General features: G+C 40.2%; 1 long non-coding RNA gene across 1 annotated transcript in view; it reads right to left on the minus strand.

The window, feature by feature from the left end:
• LOC126284907 (uncharacterized) overlaps positions 1 to 11818 on the minus strand; it is a 47861-nt gene extending 36043 nt beyond the window's left edge. The window contains exon 1 of the long non-coding RNA XR_007551569.1: positions 11778 to 11818. This is a non-coding gene — a long non-coding RNA (uncharacterized LOC126284907). The remainder of the gene's footprint in view (positions 1 to 11777) is intronic.
• Positions 11819 to 13263: the final 1445 nt, after the last annotated feature.

Below are 13263 nucleotides of genomic sequence, written 5' to 3' on the forward strand. Positions count from 1 at the left end.
GGGGGGGGGGGGGGGGGGGGTGAGAAGAGATGAAGTGTGGTCTCCAGGAACATATGACATATTGCAATGGGGAGGGGGCCATTCGCACCTATGCAGTTCACAGAAGCTAGGTTGGGAAAGAAGGGTACAGATGGTACATGCTGTGAAGCAGTCATTAAAGGGCAGGACGCTCTGTCGGGCAGGATGCTCTGTCGGGCAGGACGCTCTGTCGGGCAGGATGTTCAACAACTGGGTAGTCCAGCTATCTCTCTGTAAGAGTTTGTGACCATTCACGTGAACCTACAGCTTGTTGGTTGTCTCATCCAATAGGACATGGCACAGTGATCACAGCTTAGCTTTTAGATTACATGACTGCTTTTACAGGTAGCCTTGTCTTTGATGGGATACGTGATGCTTGCGAGTGGACAGTAGTAGGTGGTTGTTCAGTTGCTACACTTGACCGAGCCAATGGAGTACACTGCCCTCTCTCAAGCCATTTCTATCTGAGGGACAATGGCCAAGATGACACCACTCCTAGTGTGGCTAACAGGACACTTGCCACAGCAAGAGGGGGAACAGTTGTGAAAGAGTACTTAATCTGGCATCTGTCACAGGTCACTGCATATGGTCCTCTTACACTAAAGGGTGAATGTGTGCGTTTTCTTTTATGTGTGTTAAGTGTTAATTATAAGTGATTCTTTACACACACCCTCATTCACTGCCATCTGAATGGATCTGAACCATTATACGTCCTTTAAATTCCTGGTCCTCAGATAAAATTGATGATTTAAATTCCTGTCTGTGGACACTAACATTTTGGTCCATGTGGGCTGGACTGTTATGGATTCGATGAAATAGCAAGTGGGGCAGACACCTGCGGGTGAAAATGCAGTGAGCTTCAATGGAGCAGCATGGGGATGAAGGCAGTGACAGACACGGCACATTATAAACTAAGTACATGGTCTGGTTGTTCTGCTTCCTGTAAATTTCCCACTCATTCTGAATGCTGCGTCTGCTTATACATGCTTTGCTAACCTTCCATGATGGATGAATTTTTAAGAAAGGAACTAGTTATTACAACCTCAGTGGTGAAAGCATGGCTCACATGTTTGCCAAAGTTTGCAAATGAATTTGGCATAAAGGGGATTTTGAACACTTTGGGTACTACTGTCAGGCTGGAACAGCTCCCAAAGATAGTGGATAAATATGAAGATGCACAGCCACAGACTGAATTGTTTAAGACATAGACAGACAGATGTGCTGATAACATGGAAAACTTCAGAAACATGCTATTTGAGGTTTCAAAATAACAGAACATGCCAATGCAGGTGACAAGATTTCATTACATGACGGAACTGACTTGACCAATTGATTCATTGAGAGGGGTTATAGGACCAAACAGCGAGGTCATCAGTCCCACAATTCCAATGTTAGACACAGATGAAAGAGAGTCCACTGAAAGTATATGGACCCAGTCAGAGGTGTCAAATAATAAAATAATGAAGATTAAAGAGACGCAGCAAATGGCATAAAAGGTTAGACCAAATCTAAAAACTGGAAAAAGAAAGGAAAAATCAGAAAAAGTGGAGTGGTCTTTCCATGGGGGAGTGTTCATGGGGTCCCACACCGAAAAGACTGTAAAAGAGGTCCCAAGCCCTGCTCTAAGATTACTGAAGTAGAAAATTATATCTGGAAATAAAAACCACTTTCACAAAGGAAAGTTCAGTAATATTTATTGGTTTTTCTTTTATAAACAGATGCTTATTTGTGTCTAAAATTTTGCACTTTTTCTTCTTTAACTCTTGTTATATACATTATTTTTTTTTACAATTTGTTATAAATTGAAGGCAAAGAAGTAACCAATATTCTGTATAAATTTCATTGATATACTGTTAGCAGTTTTTGAGAAAATGTTCCTCAAAGATAAAAATTTTAAAGTTACGGGAAATGGCTTCCGAAGTTTTTTAGTACATTCCTGCCCCATATGATGGATTATCAGCATCCTCTTCTTTTTGCACTGTTAGTTTCCTTTTCACTGATATTTTCTTCCCTTTTGCTGCATGTTGTAGACTTTTGTCTCTTCTTCCTGCACCTCTTAGTCTTTCTCCATCAATTAGGCACTGTGTGGAAATTGTGGTGTGTCCTGGTTGTAAACCTGAACATTTAAGCACATCATATTTGACAATGTTTCCTTCATTGTATGTTTCCACTGCATCATACACTCCAAAATGCAATGATTTTATCTGTACTAACACACTTTTGGGAATCCTAATCCAAATTAAATTATTTACACCTTCATTTGGTTTTTGAGTTTTCCCATGTAAACACTTTTCCAATAAATTTGGCTGTGATAAATCTCTAAATATGGGCTTAATTAAATCAATTACAGCATTTGGGAAACACTTTTTATGGGCATATTCCTTTCCTGATAGGTACTTACACCATGAGTCATCACCTGTGGGGCACAGTGCATGTTGTCGAAGTTCATTTGTTGATGCAGTATGAAAAAATAATGCCCATATCGCTCTCCTCATATGTACAATGCTTCTTGTATTTTGCATAATTGCACACCCATAATACCTCTGTAATCTATCAATTGCTTCGTCTGTCAATCTTCCTCTTCCTCCTAGCGTCTTACCATCACCAAACTTCTGCGATCCTAATGCCTGCTTTAGTTTGCACAAGTGAGCCCCCATGTGTTTCTGCACATGTCCAATGCACTCCTGTTTTTTAATGTGAATTTCATTATCATAAGGTTTGAGTTCCTCTACAGCTTTATATCCCTTAGAATCGCCATCTCCTAGATAGTGTATTGTACATCATACCATTCCTGTGATCTGAAAAATATTGCTTTCACTTGCTTTACTTCAATCGCTCCACTCACGCCATGAAAATTTGCTTCACAACTTCCAATATGGTCGTCCTTGGTATTGCCCTTACATCTACAATGTTTTATGAGAACAACAACATCAATTACTTGGCAACTGTCTCCACTTGTAGCTGTCACAACTCCGTTTAGAGATTTATGACCTCTACATTGCCTTGATCTATGTAAAGCAATGGTTAAATCTCTAAAATTCCCATTATCTGTTACAGATTCTTAAACTGCTTTCTTCTGTGTTGCTTGAGCAATATCTTCAGCAGAAGATCACACCAATTCATTGTAAAATTCAAACTTTGTTGGTGGTTTTGGCAAGTTCATAATTCCACATAACATTTCCCTGCAGCACTGCCCTTGCCAATGCAACGCAAACCATACATTAGCCTAACAATTGTATCATACACTTTCATTCCACTATTACCACTATGAGGAATAATGTTAGAAAATTAAACTTCTGCAGCACATTGACACTTCAATAACATGCCAAACCAATGTTTGAAGTTATTTTCAATTCCAGTCCTCTTTCTTTGCAAACTTGGCATAATGTGTTATGTTTCAAAATATTAGAGAGCAAGGAAAGGTTAGTTATTTCATTCACATCATTACTGTCACTTTCATAATTTTCAAATTTTTCTTTCCTGTCACAAAGGTTCTTGCTGGAAAAAGTTTTATCACATTCATTTGGACTAGTCGGTGAAGCAGTCGGAGCAGCATCTACCTTTGAAACAAAACAAAACAAAACAAAAAGATTTCTTCTTCCTTTCATTGTGCCTTTTCTTAAACACTCAATTGTTGAAGCAGGGCATATTGATATCCACAAACCAAATATGTAAAACAGGTATGAACAAAATTCATCAAATACGCAAAATTGAACAGCTAAACAACACAAAGCAAACTCCACAAGTCAACACATATGGCAAAGCATTTATGTTTACAGATATGAACAGTCACTTGTCACACAGATAGCCAATGTCTTGTTTTCAGATGTTGTATGGCTAATTCCGCAAAGATACCCTGCTTGCAGTCAGCGAGCACTGCCATCAGAGGTTACACACCAAGTTGCTACAACCATGTATGCGGTGCATCTACTTTGCAGCAATAAAAAAAACACACTTAGAATTCCATGAGAAGTGTGAAACTTGATTTGTTTTATTCAGAAAATCCAAATAATTTTATACTGAAAAAAAGAAACATTTACAGGATACCATCAGTCTGGCTCAACAACCACATTGAGTGAGGGGGGGGGGGGGGAGGGGGGGGGGAGGGGGGGGCATTACATAGATTACTTAGGAGGAAACAATGGGTGAGCCTGGTGGGACCAGTGCATTGATGGCCTAAAACATTGGACTCCCTCTGAGAGGAGTAGACTACTTGATTGTGGGGAGTTTATTACTATGAGCAGTAGCACACGAGCTGTCATTCCATTTTTGGGCAAAGAGGGATATGACATAGATCCGCATATCGACACCTGGAATCATGGAAGGAAATGGCAGTAAGTACCTGCTTCTCTAGTCAAATGGTTAGCCAGTTCATTCCCAGGGATGCCCACATGACTTGGGACCCAGAGAAAGACAACTGAACAGGCAGCACACTCAAGGGCAGAGAGAAGGGCATGGATAGCAGAAACCTAGGATGATGAGATTAGCATTGGTCGATAGCATGCATGCTGCTCATTGAGTCTGAAGTATTGGAGTATTGGAACACTTGGAGGGAGGCCTGAGAAACAAAAGTGGAGGGCTCTGAATTGCTAGAATCTATGCTGTGAACACACTAAATGATCCCAGCACTAAATTTTTTGCTAAGACAGTATGAGACATGAAAGTGTATTCCACCTTACTGCCTGTCTTATAATGATCAGTGTACAACATACTCTTCAAGGATGGCATGCACAAATTGGTGGAGAACGAAAGGGGCAACACACAGATCTTCGGACCATGGAATAGATCAGTCCTAAACCATGGTCTAGTTACAATCGAGAGGGGGGGGGGGGGTTATGGAAGGAAAGACACGAGGTGCATTACAGTGAGTGGAGATGGGGATCCTAACACAGGGAAGTGTGACGCATGCCAACTGTCAGTCCCACACAAGAGCGGGTCTCAGGAGCAAGACATCCCTTATTGGTGAACAGCACAGGGTACATCGGATGGTCAGGGAACAGGCAAATGATGACTGCATAAGAAAGTGGTAGTTTGCTCTGTTGTATCTGTGGCGGGGGATGCCCCACTTCTGTGAGGGACTATCGATAAGACTAGTGTGAAAGGCTGCTGAGCCATAAACCTGACCACCACAATCTAGTTTGGACAAGGCCAGATCACAGTAAAGATGGAAAAGAGTGATACAGTTTGCACGCCAAGAGACATGGGCCAACAGGCAGAGAGCATTCAGCTCCCACATACAGTCCATAGGTGGCAAATGTAGGGCAGCCATGTCAGCTTGTTACCAAAGATAAGGCCCAAGAAACAGGACTGTGGTACAACATCGAGGAACTGGACACCTAAATAAAGATCTGAATTGGCGTATACTGTGAGTCGATGGTAAAAATGCATAACCCACATTTTGGAGAGAGAGTACTGGAAGGCATAGGAGGTGGCTCATGCAGAGCTCCATGGGATGGCATCTTGGAGCCGGCGCTCACCAGATGCTATTTAATTGGAGCTACATCACATGCAAAAATCATCAAAGTACAATGCCAGAGTAACCAGAGGCTCAACAGAGGTTGATTGCAAAGAGGAAGAGTGGGACACTTACCACAGACCCCTGTGGGATACCATTCTCTAGAATGCCAGGGTGCTGAGTGAAGTGCCAGCTTGAACCTGAAAGAGCCGCTGAGAGAAAATTTCGTGGATAAAATTCTGAAGGGGACCACTGAAGCCTCAGTCATGGAGGGTAACTAAAATGTGATGGCATCAACCCATGTCATGTGCCTTAGGTAAAAAGAAGACCACAATAAGATGTGGGCAGTGAGTAAAAACCTGTCGGTGGCTGTTTCCAATCCAAGTAAATGGTCAGTTGAAGATTGTCTCGCTTGATATGGGGACAAAAGGCAAAGAGATTTGCGTACCCAACGTAATCTGAAGCTAACCATCCCCTCAAGCAGTTTACACAATACGTTCGTCAGCTTAATTTGGTGGTAGCTGTCGGGAGCTGTTGGGTTCTTCCTGGCCTTAAGGAAAGGAATAACTATACTGTCTGGTCATTGTGACCATAAATCAGATGTGAACCAAATGCAGTTTGAGATCCAAGACAATCTGGTTGTGGATGTAATCTTGGCCAGGTGCCATGTCCCGTGAAGAGGTAAGAACCTGCAACAATTTCCATTCAGTGAGGGGTTCATTATAGGGCTCCATGTGGTGTGGGATGAAACAAACAGGTGTCTAGTCAACACCGCACTTCTGCTGGAGAAAGTTAGTAGGAAAGAAAGATGATGTCAATGCCATCACAAAGTGTGTAGCAAGGTGTTCTGTGAGGACCAATGGATCAGTGCACAGATCACATTCAAGGTTAAGGCCCCGGACAGCTGATAGTCACTGGCAGCCCAGAACGCTGCGGAGCGTGGACCAAATCTGCGATGAAGATGAAGATGAATATGTCCCCAGAGAGAACACACAGTGCTCCCAGCATTCCTTTTTATGCTTCTTAATAAGATAATGAGCCTTATCATGGACACAGTTAAATGCGAAGAGGTTGGTCTCTGAAAGGTATCACTTAAATTGCTGCAATGCCCATCAGTGGTTATGGACAGCGACTGTGATGCCCTTGGCCCACCACAGTATCAGTTGACAATGGAGGACCTGTGGATGGGGGGCACAGCAGTGCCAGCAGCGTGAAGAAGAGTGGCATATATACCTTGACTCACCATATCAATGGAATTAAACACGGAGGTGTACAAATGCGTAGCAGATATATATAAAGGAAAATTGGCCCTGCATAATGCATAACTTGGGGACCTGTTTGCCTGGCAGCAGCAGGTAAACAATAGAATCACTGGAAAGTGGTCACTATCACAAAGAGCCATCATGTGATGACAAATGTAGGGAAACCACAAAGGCAGGGGAGGAGATCATGAGATCAATACCAGTAAAGGTGTCATGATTAGCACTGAACTGGGTAGAGGAACAATAATTGAGGAGACACAAATTCAGGTCTGTAATAAGCTAGATATTTAAGAGACAACTACCCATTGAAGATATACTCTCCCATAGTGAGTTGCAGGCATTCAGGTCCCAAAGGAGGAGAAACGGGGGTAGAAAATGCTGGATTAAGGTACAGTGCAACATAAGGAGTTATCTTACCTGGAGAAAAGTGGACACTGCAAATGGTGATTCCCAGAGGTTGCTTCCAGGTTGATACATAGGGGGATCAGGTCACTAATGACATTGGAGTGAATTAAAGGGAAGATCCTACCAGATGCTGCCTGGGGCCAGTACAGTTCTGACAGAAGGTTGCATTTCGGGTAAGTGATTATAGTATCCATGGCAATTCCTCTGGATGATTGTGTGGCCAAAATCCAGATGAAAAAACCACCTCGCTGTTAATAGTCGTCACCGACAAGGATGAGGTGATATACCTAAATAAGATGACAGATGCGAGGGAGGAACACTTTGTCTTGGGATTTATGTTTCCATTATTATTATTATTATTATTATTATTATTATTATTATTATTATTATTATTTCTTTCTTATCTCAGACATTATGTCTGGTCTAAAGTAGAAACTGACGCGAACCTTGATCAAGCGTGATTTTCTTTTAACTGTACGGTACATGTTATATTGCATTTAGGAACTTTCGGGTAATTGAACATGTATCAATAATTACGGATATCTGTAGTTGTATATATAAGTTTGGATGTAGCTGTATTGCATTGTTGTACTGGTGGATATTGTGTGGTATGAGTCCCGCAGTTGATAGAATAATTGGTATAATGTCAACTTTATCCTGATGATACATATCCTTGACTTCCTCAGCAGGTTGGATGTATTTTTCAATTTTTTTCTCCCGTTTTCTTTTGTATATTTGTTGTATTGGGTATGGATATTTCGATTAGTTGTGTTAATTTCTTCTTTTTATTGATGAGTATGGTGTCAGGTTTGTCATGTGGTGTTGTTTTATCTGTTATGATGGTTCTGTTCCAGTATAATTTGTATTCATCATTCTCCAGTACATTTTGCGGTGCATACTTGTATGTGGGAACATGTTGTTGTATAAGTTTATGTTGTAGGGCAAGCTGTTGATGTATTGTATTATTTTTGCTACATTGTCATGTCTCCTGGGGTATTCTGTATTTTCTAGTATTGCACATCCACTTGTTATGTGTTCTACTGTTTCTATTTGTTGTTTGCAAAGTCAGAATTTATCTGTTGTGATATTGGGATCTTTAATAATATGCTTGGTGTAATATCTGGTGTTTATTGTTTGATCCTGTATTGCAATCATGAATCCTTCCATCTCACTGTATATATTGCCTTTTCTTAGCCATGCGTTGGATGAGTCTTGATCGATGTGTGGCTGTGTTAGATGATACAGGTGATTGCCATGTAGTGTTTTCTTTTTCCAATTTATTTCTTTGTATCTGTTGATGTTATCTGATCTAAAGGGTTGTAGAAGTGGTTATGAAATTGCAGTGGTGTAGCCGATGCATTTATATGAGTGACTGCTTTGTGTATTTTGCTAGTTTATGCTCTTTCTAGAAAGAATTTTCTTAAATTGTCTACCTGTCCATAATGTAGGTTTTTTATGTCAATAAATCCCCTTCCTCCTTCCTTTCTGCTTAATGTGAATCTTTCTGTTGCTGAATGTATGTGACGTATTCTATATCTGTGGCATTGTGATTGTGTAAGTGTAATGAGTGCTTCCAGGTCTGTATTACTTCATATCACTACTCCAACTGAGTAGGTCAATATTGGTATAGCACAATTATTTATAGCTTTTGTTTTGTTTCGTGCTGTCAATTCTGTTTTCAGTATTTTTGTTAGTCTTTGTCTATATTTTTGTCTGTATCCTAGATATTTATAGGCATCTGTTTTTTCCATCGCTTTATGCAGTCACTGTGGTTATCCAATATGTAATCTTCTTGTTTAGTGTTTTCCCTTGACTATGCTATTTTTCTTATATTTGACTGTTCCAAAAGCCATATTTATATCATTGCTGAATGCTTACCTTATCTTTAGTTATTGGTTGAGTTGTTGATTTGTTGCTGCCAATAGTTTTAGATCATCCATGTATAGCAAATGTGTGATTTTGTGTGAGTATGTCTCAGTAATATTGTATCCATAATTTGTATTATTTAGCATGTTGGATAGTGGGTTCATAGCAAGGCAGAACCAGAAAGGACTTAATGAGTCTCCTTTGTATATTCCACGCTGAATCTGTATTGGCTGTGATGTGATGTTATTTGAATATGTTAGGATATTACGTGTGGTTTTCCAATTTTTCATTACTATGTTTAGCAACTGTATCAATTTAGGATCTACTTTGTATATTTCCAATATTTGTAGTAACCATGAGTGGGGGTACACTATCAAAAGCTTTTCGGTATTCAATGTGTGCATAGTGTAGCGACCTTTGTTTAGTTTTAGCTTGATATGTTACCTCTGCATCTATTATCATTTGCTCTTTACATCCTCGTGCTCCACTACAACAGCCTTTTTGTTATTCATTTATAATTTTGTTCTGTGTTGTACGTGTCATTAATTTCTGTGTAATGACTGAAGTTAATATTTTCTATATTGTTGGTAGGCATATTATGGGGTGATATTTAGCTGGGTTTGCTGTGTCTGCTTGATCTTTAGGTTTCATATAATTTATTCCATGTGTAAGTGTATCAGGGAATCTGTATTGATCTGCAATGTAACTGTTAAATAATTTAGTTCGATGTGAATGTGTTGAGGTTAAATTATTTAGCCAGAAATTTGCTATTTTATCTTGTCCAATTGTGAGTAGAATTAATTGCTTGGGTGACTTCATGTTGCAAAATTATCACTTCAGGCATTTGTGGTATAATCTTGTATATGCCTGTTTCTGCTTGAATCCACCATGCATGCCTGTTACACTGTACCAGGTTTGACCACATGTTGGTCCAGAAGTGTTCCATGTCTGTTATGTTTGGTGGATTGTCTATTTCAATGTGTGTGTTATCTATTGTCTGGTAAAATTTCTTTTGGTTTGTGTTCAATGTTTGGTTTTGTTTCCTTCTATTTCCACATTTTCGTATCTTCTAAGTCGTTTGGCCAATGCTTGTAATTTCTGCTTCTTTTCATCTAATTGCTCTATCGCTTGTTGTTGTGAGATTTTACCTAATCTTTTTCGTTTTTTTCTGACATTTGATGTCTTATAAATTGTGTTAGCTGTCCAATGTCTTTGATCAGTTTTTCTATTCTGATCTGTAGCCTGTGTGGCCATGCTGGGTTGTGCATTTCTTCTGTGTTTTGGTTCGTTCTGATCTCTGCCTAGTGTGTATATTTAGTGTAGTGAGTGCTCCTATATAAACCAGTAGTTTTAACTCTTCCATAGTTGTGTTTTCATTTATTTTTTTGTATATGATTGTGTTGATAGTTTTTATTGTTGTTTCGACTTGTGGGTTATTTGGCAGTCTATGCAAGAATTGTCTAATGTCTGTATTTGTGTCTTTGTATTCTATATATGTCAGCTGAAATTTTTCTTCTATATCTAACATGTGTGTCTCTTCGTGTTCTATTTGTACTTGTTCTGGTGGCAGTCTTAAGATTTTGTTTTCCTCTGATAGTTTAATTGATACATGTTGTTCTTTGTTTGTTTGCTCTGGGACCGGTGAGGGAAGGGAGAGACCGGCGAGGGAAGGGAGAGACCGGGGCTGCGCAAGAAAGACGTTAAAGGAGCAAATGAAGTAACAGACAAGAACAGAGAAGAAAGTTGAAGATACTAACAGTGGATGAAGTGTCTCATACTTACGGCCATCCTGAGCAAAATACAGGTGATACAGACACATGTATACTTTGATCTTCTCTCTTGTACACTGGGCAAATCTGGAGAGTGGGTGGTGTGTCTTTCAGCTCATTTATCACACACAGGTTTTATGACAGAGGGGCTTTCATCATGAACTCTGTGTTCACAGTCACTATGGGGTCTGCTGTACAGTGGAATGACATTCTCAAAATGCAACCATGGAAAGAAGCACATAGGGGGAGGGATGAATGGCTAACGTCACATCTGTAGCACGAAACCTTAACCCCTCTGGGAGGGTATCCCCTTCAAAAGCTAGAATGAAGGCACCAGTATCGGATGGTTGTCTTTCTGGCCCTTCCTAACACATCAAACAAAAAGAATGCCACAAAAATCCAAATTAACCTAAAGTTCCTCATCAGTTTGCAGGATGAGATCCCTATGAAAAATCACTCTCTGCACCATATTAAGAGATTGGTACGGGTAATAGACACTGGAACATTGCCAAGATGATCAAAGGTGCAAGCAGCTGCAGAATAGGTGGCAGAAGACTTTATCAACAAATTTATGCTCAATGTATTCCACAAAAAACAATGCCTTTCTCACAAAGCATGTGTCCCATATCTGTCGTCCCACAGATGAGGTAATGGAGTAAGAGTTTCTTATAATGGACTTAAGATAAAATTTCGGTCGCCAGTGTAGACCAAGTTGCAAAAGTTGTGGGGCCAGGAAGGAGTGTGGTGCAAAAAACCATGAGAAAGAAAGTGGAAATGAATAGGATACATAGGAAGGAGTTGACTAATTAAAATGAGATTGTGAAGGGCTGTGCGCAAAAGGGATGAAAACCCTGAGCTGTTGAAATTTATGAGCACCCGGGAAAAAGGCCAGGAAACACTGCGGGGTTCATTAAATGCCACAAAACCTTACTTGTTTTGCTACTGGTGGGACTCACCTGTGCTCGGCCAGTCTCACAGGTGCTATCCTCTACTCTCACTCACCTGAGCAATAGGAGGTGGGACTTGCTCCTCAACAGGGCCTGATTGACAAGAAAAGAAATTGCATGTTAATATAAGAACTACTTTATCTGCAAAGGTAACACAAACAGGTGATTAAGTAAGAATGTTACAATATGAAAAGATACATAAAAGAATTATTTCAATCTTTTAGAGTGCCTACTGATCATTGAACAACTGAGCATCTGATCTACTCAGTTATGTACAGCAGTGAACATTACTAACCCATTTACAGAAAGCCAGAAATTTACTCCAGTTGGAGGCTGCTAACTGAAGACTGACAGGGACAAACTAAATTTTTACTGTCAACATTTCACATAATGTAACAGGATTATCTCACTGTTTCAAGTGGGACAGTTAGGAACTGTGTCTGTGACTGTTTATGCAGCTTCATTCACTGGAGGCATATGCAAACATTATATTCATTATGTATTTGACAATGAGAGCACTTAATGACTTGCAGGGAACTTCACCCCCAATTTCAAATTATCATGAATTTTTTCTCAGGGATACCCCAAATCACAAACTCTACATCAACTATAACTTCGGATTGCCATGACTATGTTAATAAGAATGTAGCCTTCAATATTGGCATCACCAGTGCAAAATACACATTAGGTGCCTTCAGCAGTGCTTCTCAGTTGTTACAGAGAGAGTGCTGAAATGGAGATTCAAGGAATAGTTCTCATAGTAGCAAATATCTTTCAGTGGATCAGGGCATTCTCTATCTTACCTTCACTAGAGTTCTTTTTTATTAGCTGCATTTTGTTACACACAATCTGTGGTGGTGGTTAGAGTTTAACGTCCCGTCGACAACGAGGTCATTAGAGACGGAGTGCAAGCTCGGGTTAGGGAAGGATTGGGAAGGAAATCGGCCGTGCCCTTTCAAAGGAACCATCCCGGCATTTGCCTGAAACGATTTAGGGAAATCACGGAAAACCTAAATCAGGATGGCCGGAGACAGGATTGAACCGTCGTCCTCCCGAATGCGAGTCCAGTGTGCTAACCACTCACACAATCTGTGCTGCAATGAAGCTCTATTCCACTTGGCTACTCAGGAACATCTCTCTTTTTGTGCTGTTTTCATTACTTCTTTGTCTCTGGAAAATTATACCTCTGCCTTGTGTTCCATTTCATAGCCTTGATCACTGTGTCATTCCACCTCACCATCCTCCTTCAATAATCATGCGGCCCGATTCCTATATTATTCTTACAGGTCTATGCCTCCTATATGCCACTGCCATTGCCATTGCCTCCATGAGGGTGACAGTGGATATATTTTTTGCTGCTGCATAGAAAACTTTTCCTCTGAGCACAACAACAACATTGGAATCTGGGATATCACCAGTGACACTTTGCAGTGTTCACCTAACACTTCAAAGAATGATTCTCATTAGTGACAAGCTTAGTGCATATATGAAATATTCTTATGTTGCTTGCACTAGGAAGCTGCTTCACTTGCACAACATTA

Source organism: Schistocerca gregaria, chromosome 1 (assembly GCF_023897955.1).
Source record: "Schistocerca gregaria isolate iqSchGreg1 chromosome 1, iqSchGreg1.2, whole genome shotgun sequence".
NCBI lineage: Eukaryota > Metazoa > Arthropoda > Insecta > Orthoptera > Acrididae > Schistocerca > Schistocerca gregaria.